The 25,724-nt window shown below is 45.0% G+C and overlaps 1 pseudogene; it reads right to left on the bottom strand.

Moving 5' to 3' along the window:
- Positions 1 to 2,435: 2,435 nt before the first annotated feature.
- On the bottom strand, positions 2,436 to 22,561 carry LOC123405463 (annotated as a pseudogene).
- Between the last annotated feature and the right edge of the window lie 3,163 nt (positions 22,562 to 25,724).

Genomic DNA, 25,724 nt, shown 5'->3' with positions numbered 1-25,724 from the left:
ACAAACACACCGCAAAGGAGTATTACATCGGATAGATCTCCGTGAAGATCATGAAGAACGTGGTATTGAAGATCAAAGAGAAAGAAGAAGCCATCTAGCTAATAGCTATGGACCCGTAGGTCTGTGATGAACTACTCACACATCATCGGAGGGGCAATGGAGTTGATGTAGATGCCCTCCGCAATCAATTCCCTCTCCGACAGATTACCGGAAAAGGCTCCCATTGGATCTCTCGGGAATACAGGCTTCCAGCGACGTAAAAGTATTTTCGTTGCTCTTTTTTTGCGTTTCTGGAATATTTGGGATTTTATGGGCCAAGAATTAGGGCTAGGGGACCCGTAGGGGCCCCACAAGTCAGGGCGAATAAAAAAAGGCATATCTTTTTGGTATTTTATGAAAATCTTTTTAGAAGTGGGGGAGAGGAAAACGAGAGGAAAATGACAAATAAAGTAAAGGCAAGAGATGAGTTTGTGATGGGTACTTGGTGATCTTGCTATGTATCCTCCCCGTCAACAGCACCAGAAATCCTTCTTTCTACCTCTTGAGTTTGCGTTGGTTTTCCCTTGAAGAGGAAAGGGTGATGCAACAAAGTAGATAAGTAATTCCCTCGGTTTGTTGAGAACCAAGGTATCAATCCAGTAGGAGGAACAAGTGAGACTCCAATAGTAGTACCTACACAAATAATCAAATACCTGCACCCAACGCTATAAAGGTGTTGTCAATCCCTTCAGAGTTATTTGCAAGGATGAGATCTGATAGAGATAGATATAAAATATTGATAGATCTGAAAGTAAAACTAAAGTAAATAAATTGCAGCAAAGTATTTTGGGTATTTTTGGTTTATAGATCTGAAAATATGATATGGAAAATAGCCCCATGGGCCAAAGGTTTCACTATAGGCTTCTCTCATAAAGGAAAATAATACAGTGGTTGAACAAATTACTATCGAGTAATTGATAGAAAATCAAATAATTGTGAAGAAATCCAAGGCAATGATTATGCATATAGGCATCACGTCCGTATCAAGTAGACCGAAACGATTCCGCATCTACTACTATTACTCCACACATCGACCGACTTCTGCATGCATCTAGAGTATTAAGTTCATGAAGAACAGAGTAACGCATTAAGTAAGATGACATGATGTAGAGGGATAAACTCAAGCAATATGATGAAAACCCCGTCTTTTTACCCTTGATGGCAACAACACAATACATGCCTCGCTACCCCTACTGTCACTGGGTGAGAACACCTCAAGATTGAACCCAAAACTAAGCACTTCTCCCATTGCAAGAATTACCAATCTAGTTGGCCAAACCAAACAAATAATTCGAAGAGACTTGCAAATATATGAAATCATGCATATAAGAATCCAGAAGAGACTCAAATAATATTCATGGATAATCTGAACATGAACTCACAATTCATCGGATCTCGACAAACACACCGCAAAAGAGTATTACATCGGATAGATCTCCATGAAGATCATGAAGAACATGGTATTGAAGATCAAAGAGAAAGAAGAAGCCATCTAGCTAATAGCTATGGACCCATAGGTCTGTGGCGAACTACTCACACATCATCGGAGGGGCAATGGAGTTGATGTAGATGCCCTCCGCAATCAATTCCCTCTCCGACAGATTACCAGAAAAGGCTCCCAGATTGGATCTCTCGGGAAGAGGCTTCCAGCGGCGTAAAAGTATTTTCGTTTTTTTTGCGTTTCTGGAATATTTGGGATTTTATGGGCCAAGAATTAGGGTTAGGAGACCTGTAGGGGCCCCACAAGCCAGGGGGCGCGACCACCCCCGAGGGCGCGTCGTGCATGCTTGTGGCCTCCCGGTAACTGCCTTGCCCCCTACTCCAAGTCTATTGCATGTCTTGTGGTCCAAGAAAAATCTTTCCGGAGATTTTATTCCGTTTGGACTCCATTTAATATTCCTTATCTACAATATTCAAAAACGTGGAAAAAACAGAAACTGACACTAGGCTCTAGATTAATAGGTTAGTCCCAGAAATAATATAAACATCATATAAATGCATATAAAACAATTAAAACATATAATATAATAACATGGAACAATAAAAAATTATAGATACGTTGGAGATGTATCAGACTACAAGGCGCGACCGCAAGGTGAGCTGGGAAGTCACGCTTGGCTGCACTTCTGGAGGTGGAGGTCGACGGAGATGCGTCGTCGTTCAATCCTCGTCTCACCAGTGAAACATGGTGTTATTTAAGGAGAGCACAACAATTTCCAATAGAAGAGGGCCATGATTGCAAGCTTGAAAGAGGGCAAAGCAGTTTCCCAGTAGCGGAGGCGTCTGTCATTACCTCCCTAGCCCTCACGTGCACCTCTTCTGATTCGTAGCAAAATCTGGCACGCACTGGATTGGATCGGCTTGACCTGATCCGCTCCTCCGGTCGCTCAAATCGATCAGATGGATTCCATCCCACCCCTCAGCTCAGGTGGACGGATCCCTCTCCTCCGGTCGCTGGGATCCACCTGTAGAGTCGACTGATCCCTGGATGGAACCGGCCGCACCCGTAGAACCGTCGTTGTGCGGGTCGACCGCACCGACGCATGCGGCGCTCTCTCCTTTGTGCAGCTCGGCCACACCGACGCGTGCGACACTCCCTCATCTAGAATGGGAGGGATTGGATAGGAGTAGCGAGCGGATGAACCAGGCTGTCGGTTTTGCGAATGGATCACGTGGTCGTCCTGAATAGTGGCCTCCCACAAATTGGCTAGCGGAAGGCCCAATGCACCAGATGCCTTGGTTTCGGCCTCTAGAGCAGCTAGGGTTGGGCGTTGGGTTTATATGATTAATATAGTTCGGTTTATTCGGTTCTATATAATTTCGGTTTTGGAGGAATAGAAATCGAAATAATCATTCAAAATTTAGAAACCGAACCATATTAACCATAATATATCGGTTCGGTTTGTTCGGTTAACCGGAAAACCAAAATTCATGCACTTGTGAGTATAAGTGTAATGACTCAACAGCACTAACTTGGATTATATAATATGCAAAAAGAAAATCACAAGTTCTAGCAACCATAATATCATTCTATGGTTTATTCGGTGAAACAAACTAGTAACCATAATTAAGTAGAAAAAGCAAATGAAACGTGAAATGCATTATGTCGACAGAAATGTGTGATGCCTCCATACTCTTGCACTTTCGAAAAGAAGGTATTACATGGGGTATCCCATATATCGGTTTGTTCGGTCTATTCGGTTTCTCGGTACCAAAAACCAAACAAAAACAAAACACCGAACGACCTTAAAATTTCCCACTGAACCAAAAATCAAACCATCAAATAAACCGACAAATCGGGTTTGGTTTGGTTTTACGGTTTTCGATTTTATAATGCCCACCCCTAAGAGAAGTAGCCCAGAAGACGGACGGGCTAAATTCAATGGACGAACTAAATCCAGCGACATAAACTTCTAATTAACGAAATCCAATGGCCAGATTTATATAGATACGTTTCTGGCCATTGGATTGAGAGGACAGGGATAAAGTGTAGTTTTATTATCCTTAATATAATAATCGTATCTATATAAATATAGACTAGCAAAATGGCCCGTGCGTTGCCACGGAAGAAAAAAACATAATCTCCATTGATGGTGATTACATTATGTTCACATATCATTGCTTGATTTAGAAAATTTTGTGCACAAATGCAATAAAATGTTTCTTCTTTCATATTTATTCACAAGTTGAAGCAATCTTTACATTTTCAAAAAATATATATCATGGTTGTCAAAAATCTTGGTAACTCAAAGATTTATTCTGAATTTCAAGATTTTTTTAGAAAACATACAATAATAATTCGATCCATCCAACAGTTAATTCTTCAAAATTCACACAGGTATATTGTCACATACACTTAGAAGCATTAATGTTTAACTTCATACATTAGATCTTTCGTGAACAATTTTACAAATATGGAAACAATTTTAAAATCGAGATTTTTTTTTACAATTTACAAACATTTACTAAAAATCGTGAATATTTTTTATATTTTGACGCTTACATAAAGGTTTTATTACAAGACCACTGGAGGTCGTTTTATAATTTTTTTTAGTCTCTCACGTTAGGCGAAAAAAGATTTTCGTGTTTTATACAACGCTGAGCCCAACCAAATTGATACACCTTTTTATGGGTTAGTTTTGTACACAATTATGTTTATTCTCGTACCAGAATACTCGTTATGGTAATCACCGCTACGCTAAGTTAAGTCGAGGCACATCATTCATCGGTACAGCTCAAACAGGGTCCGTAAATGTAGTTTGCTCAGCCATAAAATATTATGTTGTGACGTCTTAAAGAATCAAATCGCGATGACCATCATATTTTTTTTTATGAAATCATTCAAAAAAAGATGAACATAATTTTTGATGTTGGAGGATTTTATTTTAAGTTCACAAACATTTTTTGAAACACATGAACTTTTTCTGAATAAACAAACATTTTTATGAATAAGTAATATATTTATTAAATTCATGGACATTGTTTTGGAATTTGCAAAAAAAATATAAGAATCCGGCGCTTTTTTTTAATCCTATTTTTAATTCAAAATAAAAATTCGTCAGCATTTTAATTCAAAATTCCTATTTTTTAGTATGCAAAAGTTTTTGTAATTCTAAATTATTTAAATTATAAAGAAGCAAAAATGGAACGGAAAATTTTAAATAAAAAAACTATCAAAACAGGCATTAGCTATTTTTAAAATTTTAAGACATTTTTTAAATGAATTAACATATTTTGAATTAGAAAGCATTTTGTTAAATGCCTTTAATAATTTTTAATACATAGAATTGTATTTGAGATCATTGACTTTTCTTATTGTACAAACATTTTTCTAAAATTGCAACATTTTATTGTATATGCGAGTATTTTTTACAAAACTCCGAGTAGTTTTTTTGAAGTCACAAACATTCTAATTTTTGAAATGTGTCGATTTATAATTTTCAGTTTATTAATATCTTAAAGATTATTTGAAGTTCTAAATTATTTAAAATAAAAAAATAAAACAGAACTGAAAATAAATAAATAAATAAATAAATGGAACTAAAAGCACGTGCCTGTGCATGGGCCGGCCCATACAGTGTGTTGGATATTCTCCCAGCGTGCACAACGTAATATAGGACGTTTTTACATGGGCCGGCTCAGTCCAAGATTTTTTGCTTTATGAAACGCTTTCTATTACTTACCGGTGGCATGGTGGGTAATTTATGCAAACTTTAGGGGTAATTTTCAAGACGGACGACCAGAAACCGTATTTGCTTTATTATTATAGTAAAAATACCCGTGCGTTGCAACGGGAAAAATAATAATAGGAAACATTTCTCGATGACAGGCCGACGGAACGCTCAGCCATTCCAGCGCGCATCGTTCAATTGTGTGCATCATACATCTCACGTGGTGCGCCCCTCGCTTAGAAACCACTCGTTTTGATGGTCCCACGTCCCTTGCAACCTACATTATCTGCTTTGAGTCGTCCTTCTTCACATATCTACTTTCTCAAAATACATCTCTCTTTCTTTCTAAAATAAGCCAAGGTTCATAGCAACGCATGATTCACGAATGACTGCAACCGGTGTTTGGGAAGGCTGCGACCGGCCATGAGACAGTGAGCATAGTGATTGCAGTATAGCGAGGATCGAGCAACACTCGTCCGAGGAAAAATTAACGTCACGGTTTTTGCTACATGCTTCAACCAACGTCAGAATTTGCTACAAACGGCATCGTGTACAACTTTCATCGACGTCATGTTTTACTGTCATGTTTTACTACAATGCACAACCGAGGTCACATTTTTGCTACAACCGATGTCACTCTTTGCTATAACCCTTTTAATTTTTGCTACATACTTTCAAGACTGAGGTGCGACCCCTCAACAATATCAATGACGTTTTTGTTGTAACTGTAGTAGAATTTTAATACGTCCGACAATAATTTTTGCTATATTCATTCATTTCGACGCAAAATGCGGCAACTTGCAACGGTGAGCTACAACCATGGGCGAGGATGACAACACTTTTTGTTGCAATCATTGTTTCTGTTTCCTATGACCAACAACGAAATTTGCTACCAAGGAAGGCGAGCAAGATTTGCGACCAGCGACTGCGCCGACGAGCGGCTCCAACGAGATACAGAAAGATGCATGCCAACTTAACTCTTCTCTCGGTTGCTGATAGCGTCGTTTGATTCTAAACATATTAAGCAACTCCATCAAAAACAATAAATTTGTAAGGACATGCATTCCAAATGCTCTACTTTGTGACCCACGGGCAAGTTCATTAGGTCTTAAAAATCATTATATTTTTTTAAAACAACATGAAATCAAAGTTAAGCCATTGGTTTACGTAAAGCTTGTATCAGCAACATTGTGCATTATTAAATACACTGGTAAATGTGCCCGTGCGTTGCTACGGGTGACGATGTAATTAAACGAATCGAACAAATGGTGAAGTTAAATGGGTGAATTAGAATGCATGAATAGTATCATGAGGTGACACTAAGACCTGCAAATTTTATTCAACGGGGAAAAAAACATTGCTCACCCCTAACCAATATATAAGTGTAGCTCAAGACCCATTTCCTATGTCCACATTTTTCTATTTGAACACGAAAACGGTGTTGTCACTTATTATTATCCTCTTTTCGATCCTTGCCAATGGTGGCTACCGTGTTCACCTGAACATGGTGAGTCTCAAGGCGATGAAGTCGACCATGACTATACACATGTCACTGAGTCACGCTAATGGAAGAAATAAGACTTTGAAAAACAATATCATCGAGCTAGAAGTGAGGCCCACCCTTCGCAGTTATCTCGTGCTTGAATGGAATGTAGGTATCAAAGAGTCAGTTGTTGATTGTGATGAGAACCTTTCTTGAGTTAAAATGGGGGACATCATTTACTAGGTGATAAACCGGGTACATATCCATAATGTTGAAAGGATGTTCTTAGTCGAAACCAAAGTGAGGAAATGAACAAAAATACCTCATCCCTGTCAAAGTTATCTCCACTATGCAGATCAAAGAGCACATATCGTGAGGCAAGTTCAAAGCATATGCATGCAAAGGACCACAGGTCGATAGATGTAGAATACTAGGAGCCCAGAAGGACCTCAGGACATCTGTATTACCTTGTTTGGATATCACTTGTGAACTGCTTGTACGTCCAACATGCATTTCTGAAGTCAACCAGCTTGCAGCCTAGTTCAGCTTCCATCGCCATCCTATTCCTAGTCCCTTTGTTGCCCCGCATATGCCCTCCTCCTCTCTTCCTGTCCCCATCCTGGCTAGGACTGCCCTCATTTGTTGTACTCAGATCTCCCTTATCATCTGATTCGTCTATGTCGGCGAATGCCACCGCCCATTACCTTCTGAAGTTGAAGCAACTACATGTTTGGCTTTCTTCCGGATCTTCTTGTGTTGGTTCCTGGTGACGCCACTACTCGTTGATGGTCGAGCAGGAGCCCTTGGAGGTGGCTCGATGTCCCTTGCAGCAGGCGACACCAGTGGCACACCTGACTTCCGAGGATCGTTTGAGGGGTCAATAGTGGACACGAGGAATATGTTTTCGGGCTTCAGGTCAGTGTGGATAATGGAAAGCTCGCGGTGGATGTGACATCCTCGACTTTTGCAACAGTAATTATTGTAATTAAGCTACAGTGATCAACCGCTAATGATGCCACGTCATCGAATTCCCATCTCAGACCCGCGTTGATTCGAGTCTGTCCGGATAAAAAATTTGAAAGCAAGGGAAAAATACTTTATAAGTTCATTACAAATATTAAGAAGGATATATATAAAAAAGGGAAGTATTAAAAATAATAATGATAAGATAAAGTATAATAAAAGAAAGTGTTTAAAAAGAAAAAAAATCAAATAGTAAAATAAATAATAAAAGAAAGAAAAGAAATTAGAAAGAAAAAAAATAAAAAAAAAAGAAGAAGCAACCTCCCACCCCCTTGCCGAGCTGGGCCAAAAGGCCCAGCTGGCCAACCCACCTCGCCCACCGGCCCAACCACCCAAACCCTAGAGCCCCTCCTGGGCGCCGCCACCTCTCCCTCCCCCCTCGCAACTCCCTCCCTCCCCTTGGCGCCGCCAACGCCCCCAGCCTCCCCCTCGTGGGGGGCCCCACCCCACCCCCATGACAGCGCCACCTCCCACACCTCCCTCTCGGTTCCCCCCCCCCACCCCCACGAGAGTCCCCACCCCCCACGCTCTCTCTCTCTCTCCCGTAACCCTCCCCTGCCGATCCCTCCTCCACCTCTCTCATCCCGTCGCCCCTCCCCTGCTACTCTCCCACCGGCGACCGCCCCCAGCGCCGGCTCGCCCGTGCCCCTCCTCTCCACCGCCTCCTCCTACACCGCCCCCCCCCCCCCCCCGTCGGTCCCCTCATCCTCCTCCCCGGCGGCCCCTCATCCTCCCGGCCGGCGAGCCGCCCCCCCCCACCTCGGCCCTCCATCCCGCCGGCCGCCCCCCCGGGAGCCCCGTCGGCCTTCTCCCGCTCGGTCCGGGAGGGACCGGGCAGGGAGACCGGCCTCCCTCGGCCCCTTCACCACGTCGGCGAGCCCCTCCCCCACCGGGCCTCCCCTACGCCTCTTCCTCGCCGGATCCGGCCGGTTCCCCCTCGCCGGCGCGTCATCACCATCATCACCGTCCCCTCCACCACCGGAACCACGCCGTCTCCACCGTCACCTTCGTGCGAACTCCGGCTTCATCGGGCCGTCTCGTCACCGTCGGTGAGCCCCTCCTCGGGCTCCTCCCACCATGTCGATCTCCTCGCCGTCCCGGTTCCGTTCCGGCAAACGGGACCTCGATCCGTCGGCGGTAGACTCCGGTAGGAGGATTTGAACTTTCGGTTCTTCTAGGTGGAGTTAGCTGAGAGTTGTTCTCGGTCTCTCTGTTAACAGAGAGAGAGATGAGTGTTGTGAGAGAAAAGAAATAAAAAAACAAAAACAAATGATGTATTAGATGCGTATGTATGTATGTATGTATGTGATGTGATGTATGTATTTGCGTATATGGATATTTAGAGGAATACGGTATTTACACGGTTAGGTATCTAATAAAAAAGATGAGTAAATGGCCTTAGGTCACTTACCGGTGGGGCCAATGCACCCGCTGTCTATGACAGGGAGGCCCCACGCGAGAGTTAATATAAATTATAAAAATAATGTTTTTCTTAAATAAATAAATAAATAGATATATTAGTTAAAATAATTAATTAACATAATTAGAGTATGACACGTGGGTCCCTCGTTGAATTAATCTGATTAATAAATAATTAATCTTAATAAAAACTTGTGCCTATGACGTTCGGGACCCGCAGGTCAGTTGACCGGTCAAATGTTGATGTCAGCATGACATCGCCATGATGTCATAATAGGATTTTACTAAATCTTTTAAATCTGATTTTAATTCTTAAATAATTAATAAAACTTTGTAAATTAATATTAAATAATCCATAAGTCAGATCAAAATATTTTCAACATGAAAGTTGATCAGCAGAACGAGACGAACCCGGATACACGCCCCGTTCGTCTGTCACGCGTCCCTAGCATAGCAAACATGGAACTTTTCCATCGTTTCCAGTATAACCGGTAGTAGCCCGAGACCCGGAAAATATCGTCAGATATTCTTCCGACCCGTCTATGACGGATGTTGTTGCGTTAGCTCATGTCTAGCCTGCATCTTTCCATGTCATGCTTTGTGTTGCATCGGTGCTATTATTTATTGTTTCTTCCCCTCTTCTTACCGGTAGACCCCGAGACTGACGCTGTTGCTGGGTACATCTACGACCCTGCCGATCAGTCCTTTGCCGCAGAGCAGCAAGGCAAGCAAACCCCCCTTGATCATTCCTATATCGCCTATGTCTTTCTTTCTACTGCTTGCATTAGTATTTTGCTACTGTTGTAGTTAGCTCCTATATCTGATGCATAGCCTGTTTTTGATGAACTGCTACTTTCAGTCCTGTACTTTTAATCTGCTTAGTATAGGTGGAGCAGTCATCCCCTCTGACCCCGTAGATCAGTTGCCCCGCTTGTTTTCAATTCTCGATCTCTGATCGACGAGCCAGACCCGACACAGCACATTCACCCCCCTTCGTTGTACGACGCTATAGGGATACTATCGGGTACCGAGGGTGACACCTCGCTAAGTACTCCTGATGATATCTCTGTAGTATAGCTAGTCGGTCGTGGTTATCGAGGGTGATTCCTCTTTCACCATTCCCGATGATGCCTCTGTCGTACAGCCCCTCAAGTGTGGGACCCCCGAGGGTGATTCCTCTAAGCCCACCTTGACGGGTACATCGTTCGGAATCCAACGAGGGTGATTCCTCGGATTCCCCCCGATGTTACAACCACACAGATACTCGACCATGTTACTGGGATCATGGGTGATTAGTTGTAAGACGGGTGGATTCCCGTGAGACTGTGTTGATGGCCTAATTAAAATGCTAATGGATTTGGGTATTTGATCTGGGTTGGTCGGAGACCTTTTCGCACTAACCGGCTACGCGGGAAGAATTATGGGTACTCGGCGTCGCGGTATCAGCCGAAGCTTTTCAGATGCCAGCAGTGTAGCGGCGCGCGCCCGAGTGGTCCCGAGATGCATCGCGCTTGTGATTAAGGGATGCTAGGACTGACGTCGGCCGCCCACGCCACGTGCAGGAGCGTGAAGGGGAAGTGGGCCCATGAACCCTTTGTGCTTAGGATTTAGACCGACGGGCTGGCCTCTCTGATTAGTCTTAGGTGGGGCTGCGACGTGTCGATATTCCGAGGCCGGGCAGGACCCAGAAAAGTATGTTCGGCCAGAGTGTTATCGAGCGTGACGGGACATGTGGTGCACCCCTGCAGGGATGAAAATTAACTATTCGGATAGCCGTGTCCACGGTTACAGGACGACTTGGAGCTGTGCCCCGATCTTTTACAACTACAATTGTTACTTAACTGGAATTAGTTTGCCGCGGGATTGCTTCCTCGCAGGGAGTCGAGGGAGGATCTTTAGGCGTGACCTCACTTTAATATTGCTGCAACAATATGACTATATTTGTGTTACCCCTGTTCTACTCTCGTCTATTGCTGCAAGACCCTGAAGATGCTAGTCTTCGATAGGACTAGGCCTTCTCTCTCTATTCTCGCATTGCTGCAGTCAGTCCACATATAACCCCCTTCTTTGATACTGATGCATAATTAGAATAGTTCTGATGTAAGACTTGCGAGTACTTTGGATGAGTACTCACCGCTGCTTTGCTTCCCCCTTGCCCCCTTGATCCGTTTGCTGCGACCAGATGATGAAGCCCAGGAGATGGAGGTCCCCGCCGCCGACGACTGCTACCCCGACGGTGCCTACTACTACGTGGAGGCCGCTGATGATCAGGAGTAATTAGGAGGTTCCCAGGCAGGAGGCCTCGCCTCGTTCGATCGTTGTATCTTTTGTGCTAGCCTTCTCTAAGGCACCCCATGTTTTATGTCTGTACTCAGATATTTGTTGCTTCCCCTGACTCGTGTGTTTATCGAGCTTTCGTATTCTAGCCCTCGAGGCCCCTGGCTTGTAATATGAAGCTGATGTTATTTTATTTGTGTCTACAGCTGTGTTGTGATATCCTCCCGTGAGTCCTTGGGTTTGATCGTACGCATTTGCGTGTTTGGTTAGCGTACGATTAAGCTGAGGGCGTCACAAGTTGGTATCAGAGCCAACTGCCTGTAGGTAGCCCCCTTTCCAACTCCTTGGCCGAAGTTGAGTCTAGTGTTTGAAAAACTTTACTAACACTGATGTTGTGGCTTACGGGCCCACATCTCAATTGGGTGGTATTAGTATATTTTACTCCTTTCCTATACTCTGGGCTCTACTTTCTCTTCTCTTTCGGGTCAAAGATTTTACTAACTCTAACATTAGGTTCTTGAATCACATCGATCCGGAGCGCTGGACTATCTACTCTTTTTCTCATGAATATGTATTACACACACTGTCATTGACATCCGTCAAATCTTATTTTCAGATGCGTCCCGCAAGACAGCACGTGCGCCTGACACATGCCACCGAGACGACTGGGTTCCCGGCCATTTTGGTCGATCTCCTGACCAGGCTGGGATATCGCTGGTACCCCGAGTACACTGTGTTCGAGGATTTCCGCGAGTACAACCAGTACCAGTACCAGGCTGAGGTTCGCATCTTCGACCAGAGGGGCGGCGAGACCCTCGAGCGCCACGTGTTCTGTGGTATTGGAGTGTCGGTCGAGATGGCCGTCCATGATGCGGCCTACATCGCCATCACCCGTCTCCGTGGAGCGTACCCTCACTTGGAGGAGAGCCCTTTCAGATACATCCCGCATGCTCCTGCTGGGGATGAGACTGGGTCTGATCTCACTGCCTACGCTTCTGACGTTCGGGAGCGCAACGATCGTTCCTACGTCGCTGTCTGCGCCCCCTACGTGACGCGTCGCTAGTACGCGCGGATTCTGGTGCAGTACACTGAGGCAATGGATCGTGCTTTCCGAGCTCTGACTGTGGAGTTGTATGCTACGCGCGCTCGTCTTTACGACGCGTTGACAGAGCTACAGCCATCACACTGTCCGAGGGTTCCACCTATGCGCATCCGCGAGCCGAGCAGGACAGAGCTACCATCAGCTCTCGAGTGGACTGATGTTGGGGGTAGAACCCCTGCACTTGGCCTCAGCTGCTCGACTGGATGCGGTACCCTCACCAGAGTCACAACGGGACACAGGGTCCTGTCCCTACCTTCTATCACCGCCAGCTACCAGGATTCGATCGTCCTCTCCGACGTTGATGTAGCCTTATTGCTACATCTCGTTGTGGTACTCTTCCACCGCGTGCCTGCGCGCCGCCTAGTGAGTCCAGGGTATCGTCAAATGCGTCCGGGCTATCGCCAAATTTCGAGTTTTTAATCGTTAGTCTGTAATCGAACCTATGTATGGGTGTGTATGTCGAACTCAACTACTATGGAGTATCTATCGCATTTCCCTTTCATTATGCCTGATTACTTCATGAATGCGTGCGATGCCTTTCAATTACTTTAAGCTAAACTACCCCTGCTAAATATTTAACAGGATGGTTAGACCAGTTGGCCGCCCGCGTGGCCCTGCCAACGATGCACCACCCCCGCCTCCTGAGTATATGGCGGGGATGATCCAACAGTTTGAGCTGAACCGCCAATTTATGCAAGGGCTCATGGATCAGTTCCAAAGGCCGAACGTGAACCAACCACAAGGCGTGACACTGCAAGACTTCTGCCGTCTCAACACTGCGATCTACCGCAGCTCAACTCAGCCTCTAGATGCTGATGACTGGCTCCGTGACATTTCCTATGAGCTAGAGTCTGCCAATGTGCCCCTGGCGAGCTATGTCAACTTTGCCGCCTACTTTCTGAAGGGTCTCGCTGCTCAATGGTGGGACAGCCACAGGCGCTCTCAGCCCGATGGAACTATCATCACTTGGGCAGAGTTCAAGGCTGCTTTCCGTGCTCGATACATTCCCCAGGGAGTCATGGACCGGAAGAAGCGTGAGTTCCGCAACTTGGTCCAGGGCAACAAGACTGTGGATGCTTATCAGCGGGAATTTCTGGAATTATCTCGCTATGCTGAAGAAGACATTGCGACTGATGCACGCAGGCAGGAGAAGTTCCGTGAAGGCCTCCACCCTGATATCAAGCTGACACTCCTCGTTCAGGACTATGCTGATTTCGCCACCCTCGTGAACAAGGCTATTCAGGTTGAGACTGGTCTGCAGGAATACAAAGATAGCAGCAAGCGCAACCGTGACATGGGCTCATCTTCGGGCTCGTCTGCACAGAAGCGGAAGATCTGGATTCCCAACAACATGTACCATGCACCTGCTCCTGCTCCGAGGGCGTCCTATGCTGCACCTCGCCTGCCTCCTCCACCACCTAGGCAGCCGAGGCTTCCAGCTCCACCGCCTCGAGTTCCTCCTTCCCGTCCTGAGGACGGGCTGTGCTTCAAGTGTGGTCGTCCAGGTCACCGTGCTAGAGACTGCAGGCAGAATCTGAATCAGCTGGCACTTCCCGCAACTGGCCATGGCAACAACCAGAACCGCAACTTCAACACTAAGCCTGCTTATGTTCATGGTCAGGCCAACAACATTGATATGGGTCAAGCTCAAGACCAGCCTGCTACCGTGATGGGTACACTTCTCGTTAACTCAGTACCTGCTTCTGTATTGTTTGATACAGGAGCATCGCATTCCTTTATGTCGGAAAATTTTGCATACATGCATGACATTAGGAGTGAAGAGATGAACATCCCGATAGTGGTACACACCCCTGGGGGCGAATGCCGAACCTCTGTGGTTTGCCCCCATGTTCCAGTTGAAATTGAAGGATTAGAATTCCTTGCCAACCGCATCCTACTAAAGTCATCCAACATTGATCTCATATTGGGGATGGACTGGTTGAAAGCTCATACGGCATCGATCGTTTGTGCCACCAAAACCGTCCACCTCCTACACCCTTCAGATGAACTAGTAAGCTACCATGCGCATCTCGTCCGTAATGCTGAGGCACGACTGTATGCTTTGAATGCATTAAATGCGTCGCCCCTGGAAGGGATTGAAAACATACCAGTGGTCCGAGAAATCCAAGATGTCTTTCCAGAAGAACTTCCAGGGATTCCCCCTGCTCGAGCTGTCGAGTTTGTCATTGACTTGGTACCCGGTACCACTCCTATTGCCAAGCGTCCTTATAAAATGCCACCACATGAACTCCTTGAACTTAAGCAAGAAATTGACAACTCGCTCCGTCTGGGTTTCATCCGTCCGAGTTCCTCTGCTTGGGGAGCACCTTCTCTCTTTGTTAAGAAGAAGGATGGGACAAATCGATTGGTTCAAGACTATCGTCCTATCAACCAGGCCACTATTCAGAACAAATATCCTCTCCCTCGGATAAATGATTTGTATGATCAACTTGCTGGTTCCACCGTTTTCTCTAAGCTCGACTTGAGATTGGGATACCACCAGATCCGTGTTCGCAAGGAGGATATTCCAAAGACCGCCTTTGTTACTCGATATGGATCATACGAGTACACCGTCATGTCCTTCGGCTTAACCAATGCACCGGCAACCTTCTCTCGATTGATGAATTATATATTCATGGACTACCTCGACAAATTTGTCGTGGTATATCTGGATGATATTCTGGTATTTTCGAAGAACAAAGAAGAGCATGCTGAACATCTTCATCTTGTACTGGATAAGCTTCGGGAGCATAAACTCTATGCGAAGTATTCCAAATGTGAGTTCTGGCTAGACGAAGTGACCTACCTTGGTCATGTGATTTCCAAGGATGGTATTGCGGTCAACCCCGAACGAATTCAAGCTATTCTTGACTGGACTCCTCCGAAGAATGTCAAGCAAGTCAGAAGTTTTCTCGGACTCGCCAGCTATTGCCGTCGATTCGTCGAGAACTTCTCCAAGATTGCGAAGCCCTTAACCAACCTGCTTCACAAAGGTGTTAAGTATGAATGGATTGATAAATGTCAGGAAAGTTTCCAAGCGCTCAAGGACAAACTGACGTCCGCTCCAGTACTTGCTCCTCCAGATACGAAAAGGGATTTCGTCATATACTGTGATGCTTCTCGTCAAGGAATAGTTTATGTCCTAATGCAGGATCGCAAGGTGATCGCTTATGCTTCACGTCAACTGCGTGCTCATGAAGAGAACTACCCAGTTCATGATCTCGAGCTTGCCGCAGTCATTCATGCATTGAAGGAATGGCACAATACCTTGTCGGTAATCGCTGTGAAATCTACACCGACCATCAAAGTCTGAAGTACTTGTTCACTCAACGGAGCTGAACCTGCGTCAGCAAAGATGGATGGAGCGTATAGCAGATATTGACTGTAGTATATCATATACCCCTGGCAAGGCTAATGTAATGGCTGATGCCTTAAGTCGCAAGTCATACTGCAACCACCTCCAGGTTCATCAGGTTCACGATCGTTTGCAAGAGGAATTCCGTAAGCTGAACCTCCACATTGTTCCTCAGGGTTACCTTGTTCCGCCTCCTGAAGAGTATCAAAAGATGAACCTCCGTGTTGTTAATCAGGGTTCCCTCAGTAACCTAGTGGTTGAACCAGATCTTGTGAGCTCCATAAAGAATATACAAAACTTTGACGATGATGTCGACAGGGTTAAGAGCTATATTGCAAAGGGTAAACCCTCCTTTTTCACTGTTGATGAAGGTGGCGCCTTGTATTTCAAGGGTTGCCTATTCGTCCCAAATAAGAAGGAAAATCTCAGGATGACTGGGAAGGTGATGGAAGAAGCTCACGGCACACCATTGTCTATTCACCCGGGTAGTACCAAGATGTACCAAGACATCCGGCAAAGATTCTGGTGGCCCAATATGAAACAAGACATTGCATGCTATGTGGCAGAATGTGATATATGCCGGCGTATCAAAGCAGAACACCAAAAGCCTGCTGGAACTCTGCAACCTATCTCTATTCCCGAGTGGAAATGGGACCACGTTGAAATGGACTTCGTCACTGGTTTTCCCAGATCTCAGAAAGGTAATGATGCTATTCTTGTCGTCATTGATCGACTGTCCAAAGTTGCACATTTCCTGGCCGTCAAAGAAACGATTAATGCTAGTCAACTGGCAGATCTTTATATGTCCAGAGTTGTTTCACTCCACGGTATTCCGTTGGTAATCAGTTCAGACCGTGGCAGTTTGTTCACTTCAAAATTCTGGGAAAGTTTTCAGAAGGCTATGGGGACTCATCTGTCCTTCAGCACGGCATTTCATCCTCAATCCCAGGGACAAGTTGAACGAGTCAACCAAATTCTCGAGGACATGCTTCGAGCTTGTGTCATTTCTTTCGTAAGAAATGGGAGGAATCTCTCCCGTATGCCGAGTTCTCTTACAACAATAGCTATCAAGCTAGTCTGAAGATGGCCCCTTTCGAAGTATTGTATGGGCGAAGGTGTCGAACTCCTCTGAATTGGTCAGAAACTGGGGAACGATCACTCTTCGGTCCGGATATTATTCAACATGCCGAAGATCAAGTCCGCATTATTCATGAGAATCTGAAGGCTGCTCAGTCTCGTCAGAAGAGTCAGTATGACCGTCATCATCAAGATATGGTCTATCAACCTGGCGAAAAGGCTTATCTTCGTGTCACACCAATGAGAGGTGCACACTGTTTCGGAATCAAGGGCAAGTTAGCTCCTCGTTATATTGGTCCTTTCACTGTTCTCGAAAGGCGTGGAAGAGTGGCTTATCAATTGGAACTGCCGGCGAACCTTTCTCAGGTTCACGATGTCTTCCATGTTTCTCAGCTCCGTCGCTGCTTCAAGGACCCTATTCTAGTAGTGGATCACGATATGCTTGAGCTACAACAAGACCTCTCTTATAAAGAGCATCCGGTCTGCATTCTCGACCAAGCTGAACGTAAGACTCGTCGCAAGGTCACTAAGTTCCTTAAGGTGCAGTGGTCAAATCACTCTCAAGATGAAGCCACTTGGGAACGCGAGGATCATCTTCGTGATGAATACCCCGAGCTCTTTCCCTCTACCTCTTAATTCTCGGGACGAGAATTCTTGTTAGTAGGGGAGAATTGTGACATCCTCGACTTTTGCAATAGTAATTATTGTAATTAAGCTACAGTGATCAACCGCTAATGATGCCACGTCATCGAATTCCCATCTCAGACCCGCATTGATTCGAGTCTGTCCGGATCAAAAATTTGAAAGCAAGGGAAAAATACTTTATAAGTTCATTACAAATATTAAGAAGGATATATATAAAAAAGGGAAGTATTAAAAATAATAATGATAAGATAAAGTATAATAAAAGAAAGTGTTTAAAAAGAAAAAAATCAAATAGTAAAATAAATAATAAAAGAAAGAAAAGAAATTAGAAAGAAAGAAAATAATAATAATAATAATAATAAAAGCAACCCCCCACCCCCTGGCCGAGCTGGGCCAAAAGACCCAGCTCGCCAACCCACCTCGCCCACCGACCCAACCACCCAAACCCTAGAGCCCCTCCTGGGCGCCGCCACCTCTCCCTCCCCCCTCGCTACTCCCTCCCTCCCCTGGGCGCCGCCAACGCCCCCAGCCTCCCCCTCGTGGGGGGCCCCACCCCACCCCCACGACAGCGCCACCTCCCACACCTCCCTCTCGGTTCCCCCCACCCCCACGAGAGCCCCCACCCCCCACGCTCTCTCTCTCTCCCGTAACCCTCCCCTGCCGATCCCTCCTCCACCTCTCTCATCCCGTCGCCCCTCCCCTGCTACTCTCCCACCGGCGACCGCCCCCAGCGCCGGCTCGCCCGTGCCCCTCCTCTCCACCGCCTCCTCCTACCCCGGGGGCCCCCCGTCGGTCCCCTCATCCTCCTCCCCCGGCGGCCCCTCATCCTCCCGGCCGGCGAGCCACCCCCCCACCTCGGCCCTCCATCCCGCCGGCCGCCCCCCCGGGAGCCCCGTCGGCCTTCTCCCGCTCGGTCCGGGAGGGACCGGGCAGGGAGACCGGCCTCCCTCGGCCCCTTCACCACGCCGGCGAGCCCCTCCCCCACCGGGCCTCCCCTACGCCTCTTCCTCGCCGGATCCGGCCGGTTCCCCCTCGTCGGCGCGTCATCACCATCATCACCGTCCCCTCCACCACCGGAACCACGTCGTCTCCACCGTCACCTTCGTGCGAACTCCGGCTTCATCGGGCCGTCTCGTCACCGTCGGTGAGCCCCTCCTCGGGCTCCTCCCACCATGTCGATCTCCTCGCCGTCCCGGTTCCGTTCCGGCAAACGGGACCTCGATCCGTCGGCGGTAGACTCCGGTAGGAGGATTTGAACTTTCGGTTCTTCTAGGTGGAGTTAGCTGAGAGTTGTTCTCGGTCTCTCTGTTAACAGAGAGAGAGATGAGTGTTGTGAGAGAAAAGAAATAAAAAAACAAAAACAAATGATGTATTAGATGCGTATGTATGTATGTATGTATGTGATGTGATGTATGTATTTGCGTATATGGATATTTAGAGGAATACGGTATTTACACGGTTAGGTATCTAATAAAAAAGATGAGTAAATGGCCTTAGGTCACTTACCGGTGGGGCCAATGCACCCGCTGTCTATGACAGGGAGGCCCCACGCGAGAGTTAATATAAATTATAAAAATAATGTTTTTCTTAAATAAATAAATAAATAGATATATTAGTTAAAATAATTAATTAACATAATTAGAGTATGACACGTGGGTCCCTCGTTGAATTAATCTGATTAATAAATAATTAATCTTAATAAAAACTTGTGCCTATGACGTTCGGGACCCGCAGGTCAGTTGACCGGTCAAATGTTGATGTCAGCATGACATCGCCATGATGTCATAATAGGATTTTACTAAATCTTTTAAATCTGATTTTAATTCTTAAATAATTAATAAAACTTTGTAAATTAATATTAAATAATCCATAAGTCAGATCAAAATATTTTCAACATGAAAGTTGATCAGCAGAACGAGACGAACCCGGATACACGGCCCGTTCGTCTGTCACGCGTCCCTAGCATAGCAAACATGGAACTTTTCCATTGTTTCCAGTATAACTGGTAGTAGCCCGAGACCCGGAAAATATCGTCAGATATTCTTCCGACCCGTCTATGACGGATGTTGTTGCGTTAGCTCATGTCTAGCCTGCATCTTTCCATGTCATGCTTTGTATTGCATCGGTGCTATTATTTATTGTTTCTTCCCCCTCTTCTTACCGGTAGACCCCGAGACTGACGCTGTTGCTGGGTACATCTACGACCCTGCCGATCAGTCCTTTGCCGCAGAGCAGCAAGGCAAGCAAACCCCCCTTGATCATTCCTATATCGCCTATGTCTTTCTTTCTACTGCTTGCATTAGTATTTTGCTATTGTTGTAGTTAGCTCCTATATCTGATGCATAGCCTGTTTTTTATGAACTGCTACTTTCAGTCCTGTACTTTTAATCTGCTTAGTATAGGTGGAGCAGTCATCCCCTCTGACCCCGTAGATCAGTTGCCCCGCTTGTTTTCAATTCTCGATCTCTGATCGACGAGCCAGACCCGACACAGCACATTCACCCCCCTTCGTTGTACGACGCTATAGGGATACTATCGGGTACCGAGGGTGACACCTCGCTAAGTACTCCTGATGATATCTCTGTAGTATAGCTAGTCGGTCGTGGTTATCGAGGGTGATTCCTCTTTCACCATTCCCGATGATGCCTCTGTCGTACAGCCCCTCAAGTGTGGGACCCCCGAGGGTGATTCCTCTAAGCCCACCTTGACGGGTACATCGTTCGGAATCCAACAAGGGTGATTCCTCGGATTCCCCCCGATGTTACAACCACACAGATACTCGACCATGTTACTGGGATCATGGGTGATTAGTTGTAAGACGGGTGGATTCCCGTGAGACTGTGTTGATGGCCTAATTAAAATGCTAATGGATTTGGGTATTTGATCTGGGTTGGTCGGAGACCTTTTCGCACTAACCGGCTACGCGGGAAGAATTATGGGTACTCGGCGTCGCGGTATCAGCCGAAGCTTTTCAGATGCCAGCAGTGTAGCGGCGCGCGCCCGAGTGGTCCCGAGATGCATCGCGCTTGTGATTAAGGGATGCTAGGACTGACGTCGGCCACCCACGCCACGTGCAGGAGCGTGAAGGGGAACTGGGCCCATGAACCCTTTGTGCTTAGGATTTAGACCGGCGGGCTGGCCTCTCTGATTAGTCTTAGGTGGGCTGCGACGTGTCGATATTCCGAGGCCGGGCAGGACCCAGAAAAGTATGTCCGGCCAGAGTGTTATCGAGCGTGACGGGACATGTGGTGCACCCGTGCAGGGATGAAAATTAACTATTCGGATAGCCGTGTCCACGGTTACAGGACGACTTGGAGCTGTGCCCCGATCTTTTACAACTACAATTGTTACTTAACTGGAATTAGTTTGCCGCGGGATTGCTTCCTCGCAGGGAGTCGAGGGAGGATCTTTAGGCGTGACCTCACTTTAATATTGCTGCAACAATATGACTATATTTGTGTTACCCCTGTTCTACTCTCGTCTATTGCTGCAAGACCCTGAAGATGCTAGTCTTCGATAGGACTAGGCCTTCTCTCTCTATTCTCGCATTGCTGCAGTCAGTCCACATATAACCCCCTTCTTTGATACTGATGCATAATTAGAATAGTTCTGATGTAAGACTTGCGAGTACTTTGGATGAGTACTCACCGCTGCTTTGCTTCCCCCTTGCCCCCTTGATCCGTTTGCTGCGACCAGATGATGAAGCCCAGGAGATGGAGGTCCCCGCCGCCGACGACTGCTACCCCGACGGTGCCTACTACTACGTGGAGGCCGCTGATGATCAGGAGTAATTAGGAGGTTCCCAGGCAGGAGGCCTCGCCTCGTTCGATCGTTGTATCTTTTGTGCTAGCCTTCTCTAAGGCACCCCATGTTTTATGTCTGTACTTAGATATTTGTTGCTTCCGCTGACTCGTGTGTTTATCGAGCTTTCGTATTCTAGCCCTCGAGGCCCCTGGCTTGTAATATGAAGCTAATGTTATTTTATTTGTGTCTAGAGTTGTGTTGTGATATCCTCCCGTGAGTCCTTGGGTTTGATCGTACGCATTTGCGTGTTTGGTTAGCGTACGAGGGCGTCACAGTGGAGGTAGTCAAGGCCAATGAGCACATGCCGGCATATCTCCTTAACCATTGGAAGCGGAATGCCACGATAGTCCATGTACTTTATTAGGGTGAGCAAGTTATCACCAAGAAACTCAAACACCATGCAGACATGGCTCCCATTGGGGCTTGTGTGCTTGAAGTGGTCAAGAAGTTAACAACACAAAGGGAGTCTTCAAGGTCACCGTCAGCAATCTGCCTCAAGATCTTGATCTCATCCATGGCAGCCTCCGAGTAGTGTTGTGCGCTCTTCTGCACCTTCAGGGCCACATACCTCTGCACAGATAACCAAGAGATTCAGAAACGCTGGACACGAGCAGCCTGAGCCTCTAGGTAAGCGACGTAAAACATCAAAATATCTCGTGAAGTGCAATAGGATTGACGGATAAAACAGTAATAATGAGAAATTGATTTAGAAGTTCTGCATATGAGCTCTCGGACAAAAGAGCGAACAGTTGGTGGGCAGGCACACAGCTACATCCAGATCAATATTTTTTCCTACATATCCTCGTCGCGAATCCTAGAGGCAGCGGGGTGATTTTAACAGGGGGTTTCACGGCGAGGCAAGGGGGTGGTGAGCACGTACAGAGTGGGCGGTGTCGCAGGCGAGCCAGGCGGTGGTGAAGTGGCCCCAACCGAGCTTGGACTGCATGACGTAGGCGCCCTGCTTGAAGTTGTCCCGGGGGCAGACGACGTGGTAGCTGCTGCGGCCGTAGTTCTCTGTGCCCTTGTCCTCAGAGGTGTAGACGTTGTTGTCCACGTCCCCGTACCCGTCCCCGTCGGCGGCGGCCGCCACCTTCGCCTCCTCCTCCGCGCGGTGCCGGCTCTCCGCCTCCTCCGCCCAGCGGCTCGCCCGCCGGAGCCTCGGCCATCGCGCGGGGGAGGCCCGGATTTGGGGCGGTGGCACATGGGGACGGAGGTGAGCATTGGAGGAGTTGGGGCCGGCGGCGCACGGCGCCGTGGCAGGGGGTGGTGGCGCGCTGGCGCTCGAGATGGGAGGTAAGGTCGTGGGTGGTCTGGTGTTTTTTTCTTGTCCCGCACATACCGATTCAGCTTCACTTATCAATTGGATTGCTGGTTAATTTTAGAAAACACCAAGGACTTTTTTTTAAATCACCGCGGTGGGTTTTCCGACGGAAGCGATAACCTTTTTATTATTAGGTAAAGATTCAGAAACATTTTCCATAGATGCTTTAATATTTTTCTACTTCATGGTGAACATTTTTCAAAATATATTTAGTTACGATGTCTAATTTTTTTAAAGTTTGGTATTTCTTTCATGTGGGATTAATATAAGTTTGCATATAGAAGATTTTTATAATTTAAATATTTAAAATATATCTAAATAAAGCCAAAATAAAAAACAAAGCAAACATAGAAAAAGAAACGGCTTCGAACTTGCATCCTACGGGGCGGAAGAGCAAGTAGCAAACCAGTTGATGTGGGCATGGACTTGTGTTTCAAAGAGGGACAGCTACCTCTTGACTCAAATGTAACGACCGACTTATAAAATGAAACGTTTTCTGCATTTGTCAATGGCATAGGGGGTAAATCATACGAAATACAAGGGTAAATTACATGACGGACGACAGAAGCACTAATTGCTTTATTAGTAGGTATACCAAAATGACCCGTGCGTTGCCACGGAAAAAAACATAATCTTTAACTATGGTGACCACATTATGTTCACATATCATCGCTTGATTTTGAATTTTTATGCACAAATGCAAGAAAATGTTTCTTTTTTTAATTTATTCACAAGTTGAAGCAATCTTTACATTTTCAAAAAATATATATCATGGTTGTCAAAAATCTTGATAACTCAAAGATTTATTCTAAATTTTAATATATTTTTTTAAAAACATACAATAATAATTCGATCCATCCAACAGTTAATTCTTTAAAATTCACACAGTTATATTGTCACAAAGATTTAGAAGCATTAATGTTTAACTACATACATTAGATCTTTCGTGAACAATTTTACAAATATGAGAACAATTCTAAAATCGAGAACATTTTTTACAATTTACAAACATTTACTAAAAATCGTGAATAATTTTTATATTTCGAACGGGTTTAAATATTTTCTTTTGAATTGGTGACCAATTCAAGAAAAGGCGAACAATTTTTTTTATGTTGGAGGATTTTTTATTTTAAATTCACAAACATTTTTCAAAACGCATGAAATTTTTCTAAATAAACAAACATTTTTATAAATCAGTAATATATTTATTAAATTCATGGACATTGTTATAAATCAGTAATATATTTATTAAATTCATGGACATTATGTTTTCGTCAGCATTTTATTTCAAAATTCCTATTTTTTAATATGCAAAAGTTTATGTAATTCTAAATTATTTAAATTAAAAATAAACAAAAATGGAATGGAAAATTTTAAATAAAAAAAAGAAACTATCAAAACAGGCATTAGCTATCTTTAAAATTTTAGGACATTTCTTAAATGCATTAACATATTTTCAATTAGAAAGCATTTTGTTAAATGCCTTTAATAATTTTGAATACATGGAATTGTATTTGAAATCATGGACTTTTCTTATTGTACAAATATTTTTCTAAAATTACAACATTTTATTGTATGTACGAGCATTTTATACAAAACTCCGGACAGTTTTTGAAGTCACAAACATTTTAGTTTTTAAATATGTTGATTTATAATTTTCAGTTTATTAAATTTTTAAAGATTATTTGAAGTTCTAAATTATTTAAAATAAAAAAATAAAGCGTAATATATGAGGTATTTACATGGGCCGGCCTAGTCCAGGATTTTTCGTTTTGTGAAACGTTTTCTATTACTTACCGGTGACATGATGGGTAATTTATGCAAACTTTAGGCATAATTTCAAGACGGACGACCAGAAACTCTATTTGCTTTATTATTAAGGATATATATATATATATATATACATACTAGTTGAGCGCCCGTGCGTTGCCACGGGACAACAAACTTATGTTGTTCACCGTTATTTCCAGCAGTTCGACCCAACCTTATCAGTTGTCTCGCCGCCATCGTAATAAATCCCTTGTCCCTCGTCATCGTCAACCAATGAAACATGGGTTCTATCACCCTAGCAACCCCTCTATTACAATCCCTCCACTGAAAGCGCCCATCAAGTAAAATATCATCATATACTTTCATGTCCTATACAGTGTATCACTAAAACAAAATACATGCGACTCATACTTAAATTTCAGTTGAACATAAACAAGTCAATAATAATTTATACCGGTACGTTCTTGATCAAAACTCATACAAGTTCAAGTATATTGTCCCCCAAATAAATGCTCAACATTGTTCTGTAACTATAAATTTAGGCACGGATGCACGTGCAACTCTATGAAACATCACAAAAAACGTGTGTCATCTTCTCTACTCTTTATTCCTATCGTATTCATGGGTACTGCTGATTGCTCTATTTTCTGAAGGCGCAAAACAGAAGATTGGCTCTGTCTTCTAAACCTGAGTGTGCAACAGAGGTTTCTATGTAGGACATTGTTAGTGAGTGTTTCTATGTAGGACATTGTTAGTGAGTGCAGTGAACCAACATGTGCACAGATAATTCTTTTAAAAAACACTTGCATAGAGAATAATCTGAAACTGGATTGTCGCTAGCTCATCACATGAATATTATTGTAAAATACATTATTGAAGCTTTTTTGTCTTGTAGCTATAATCTGTAGATTGCAAAACTTATTTAGGTTCAGCACTGAAGGTCAACAACAGAAGGGGAAATTAAGTTTATGCGGTAAGAAACAATGTTGTATATGCTTCAACATATGTGCTTGTTACAATCAATCATTGTACTGGAAGTTATTTCTTTCTGGCCATCAGCTCTTCTCATCTTCACACGAAAAAATATCTATCGAAATTGCATGATTTCGCCAAGTTCTGGAGGGCCACCGCTGCGACTGAAGCAATTCTGAAGAAGAGGACCTGGTTAAGGAAATAGGGTTCTTGCACGCACAATTCGCCAAATATAATCGATGGCCACATCACTGGTCTCAGTAGGC

This window comes from Hordeum vulgare, chromosome 6H (assembly GCF_904849725.1).
Source record: "Hordeum vulgare subsp. vulgare chromosome 6H, MorexV3_pseudomolecules_assembly, whole genome shotgun sequence".
Taxonomy (NCBI): Eukaryota; Viridiplantae; Streptophyta; class Magnoliopsida; order Poales; family Poaceae; genus Hordeum; species Hordeum vulgare.
This window is presented reverse-complemented; position numbering and strand designations above follow the sequence as displayed.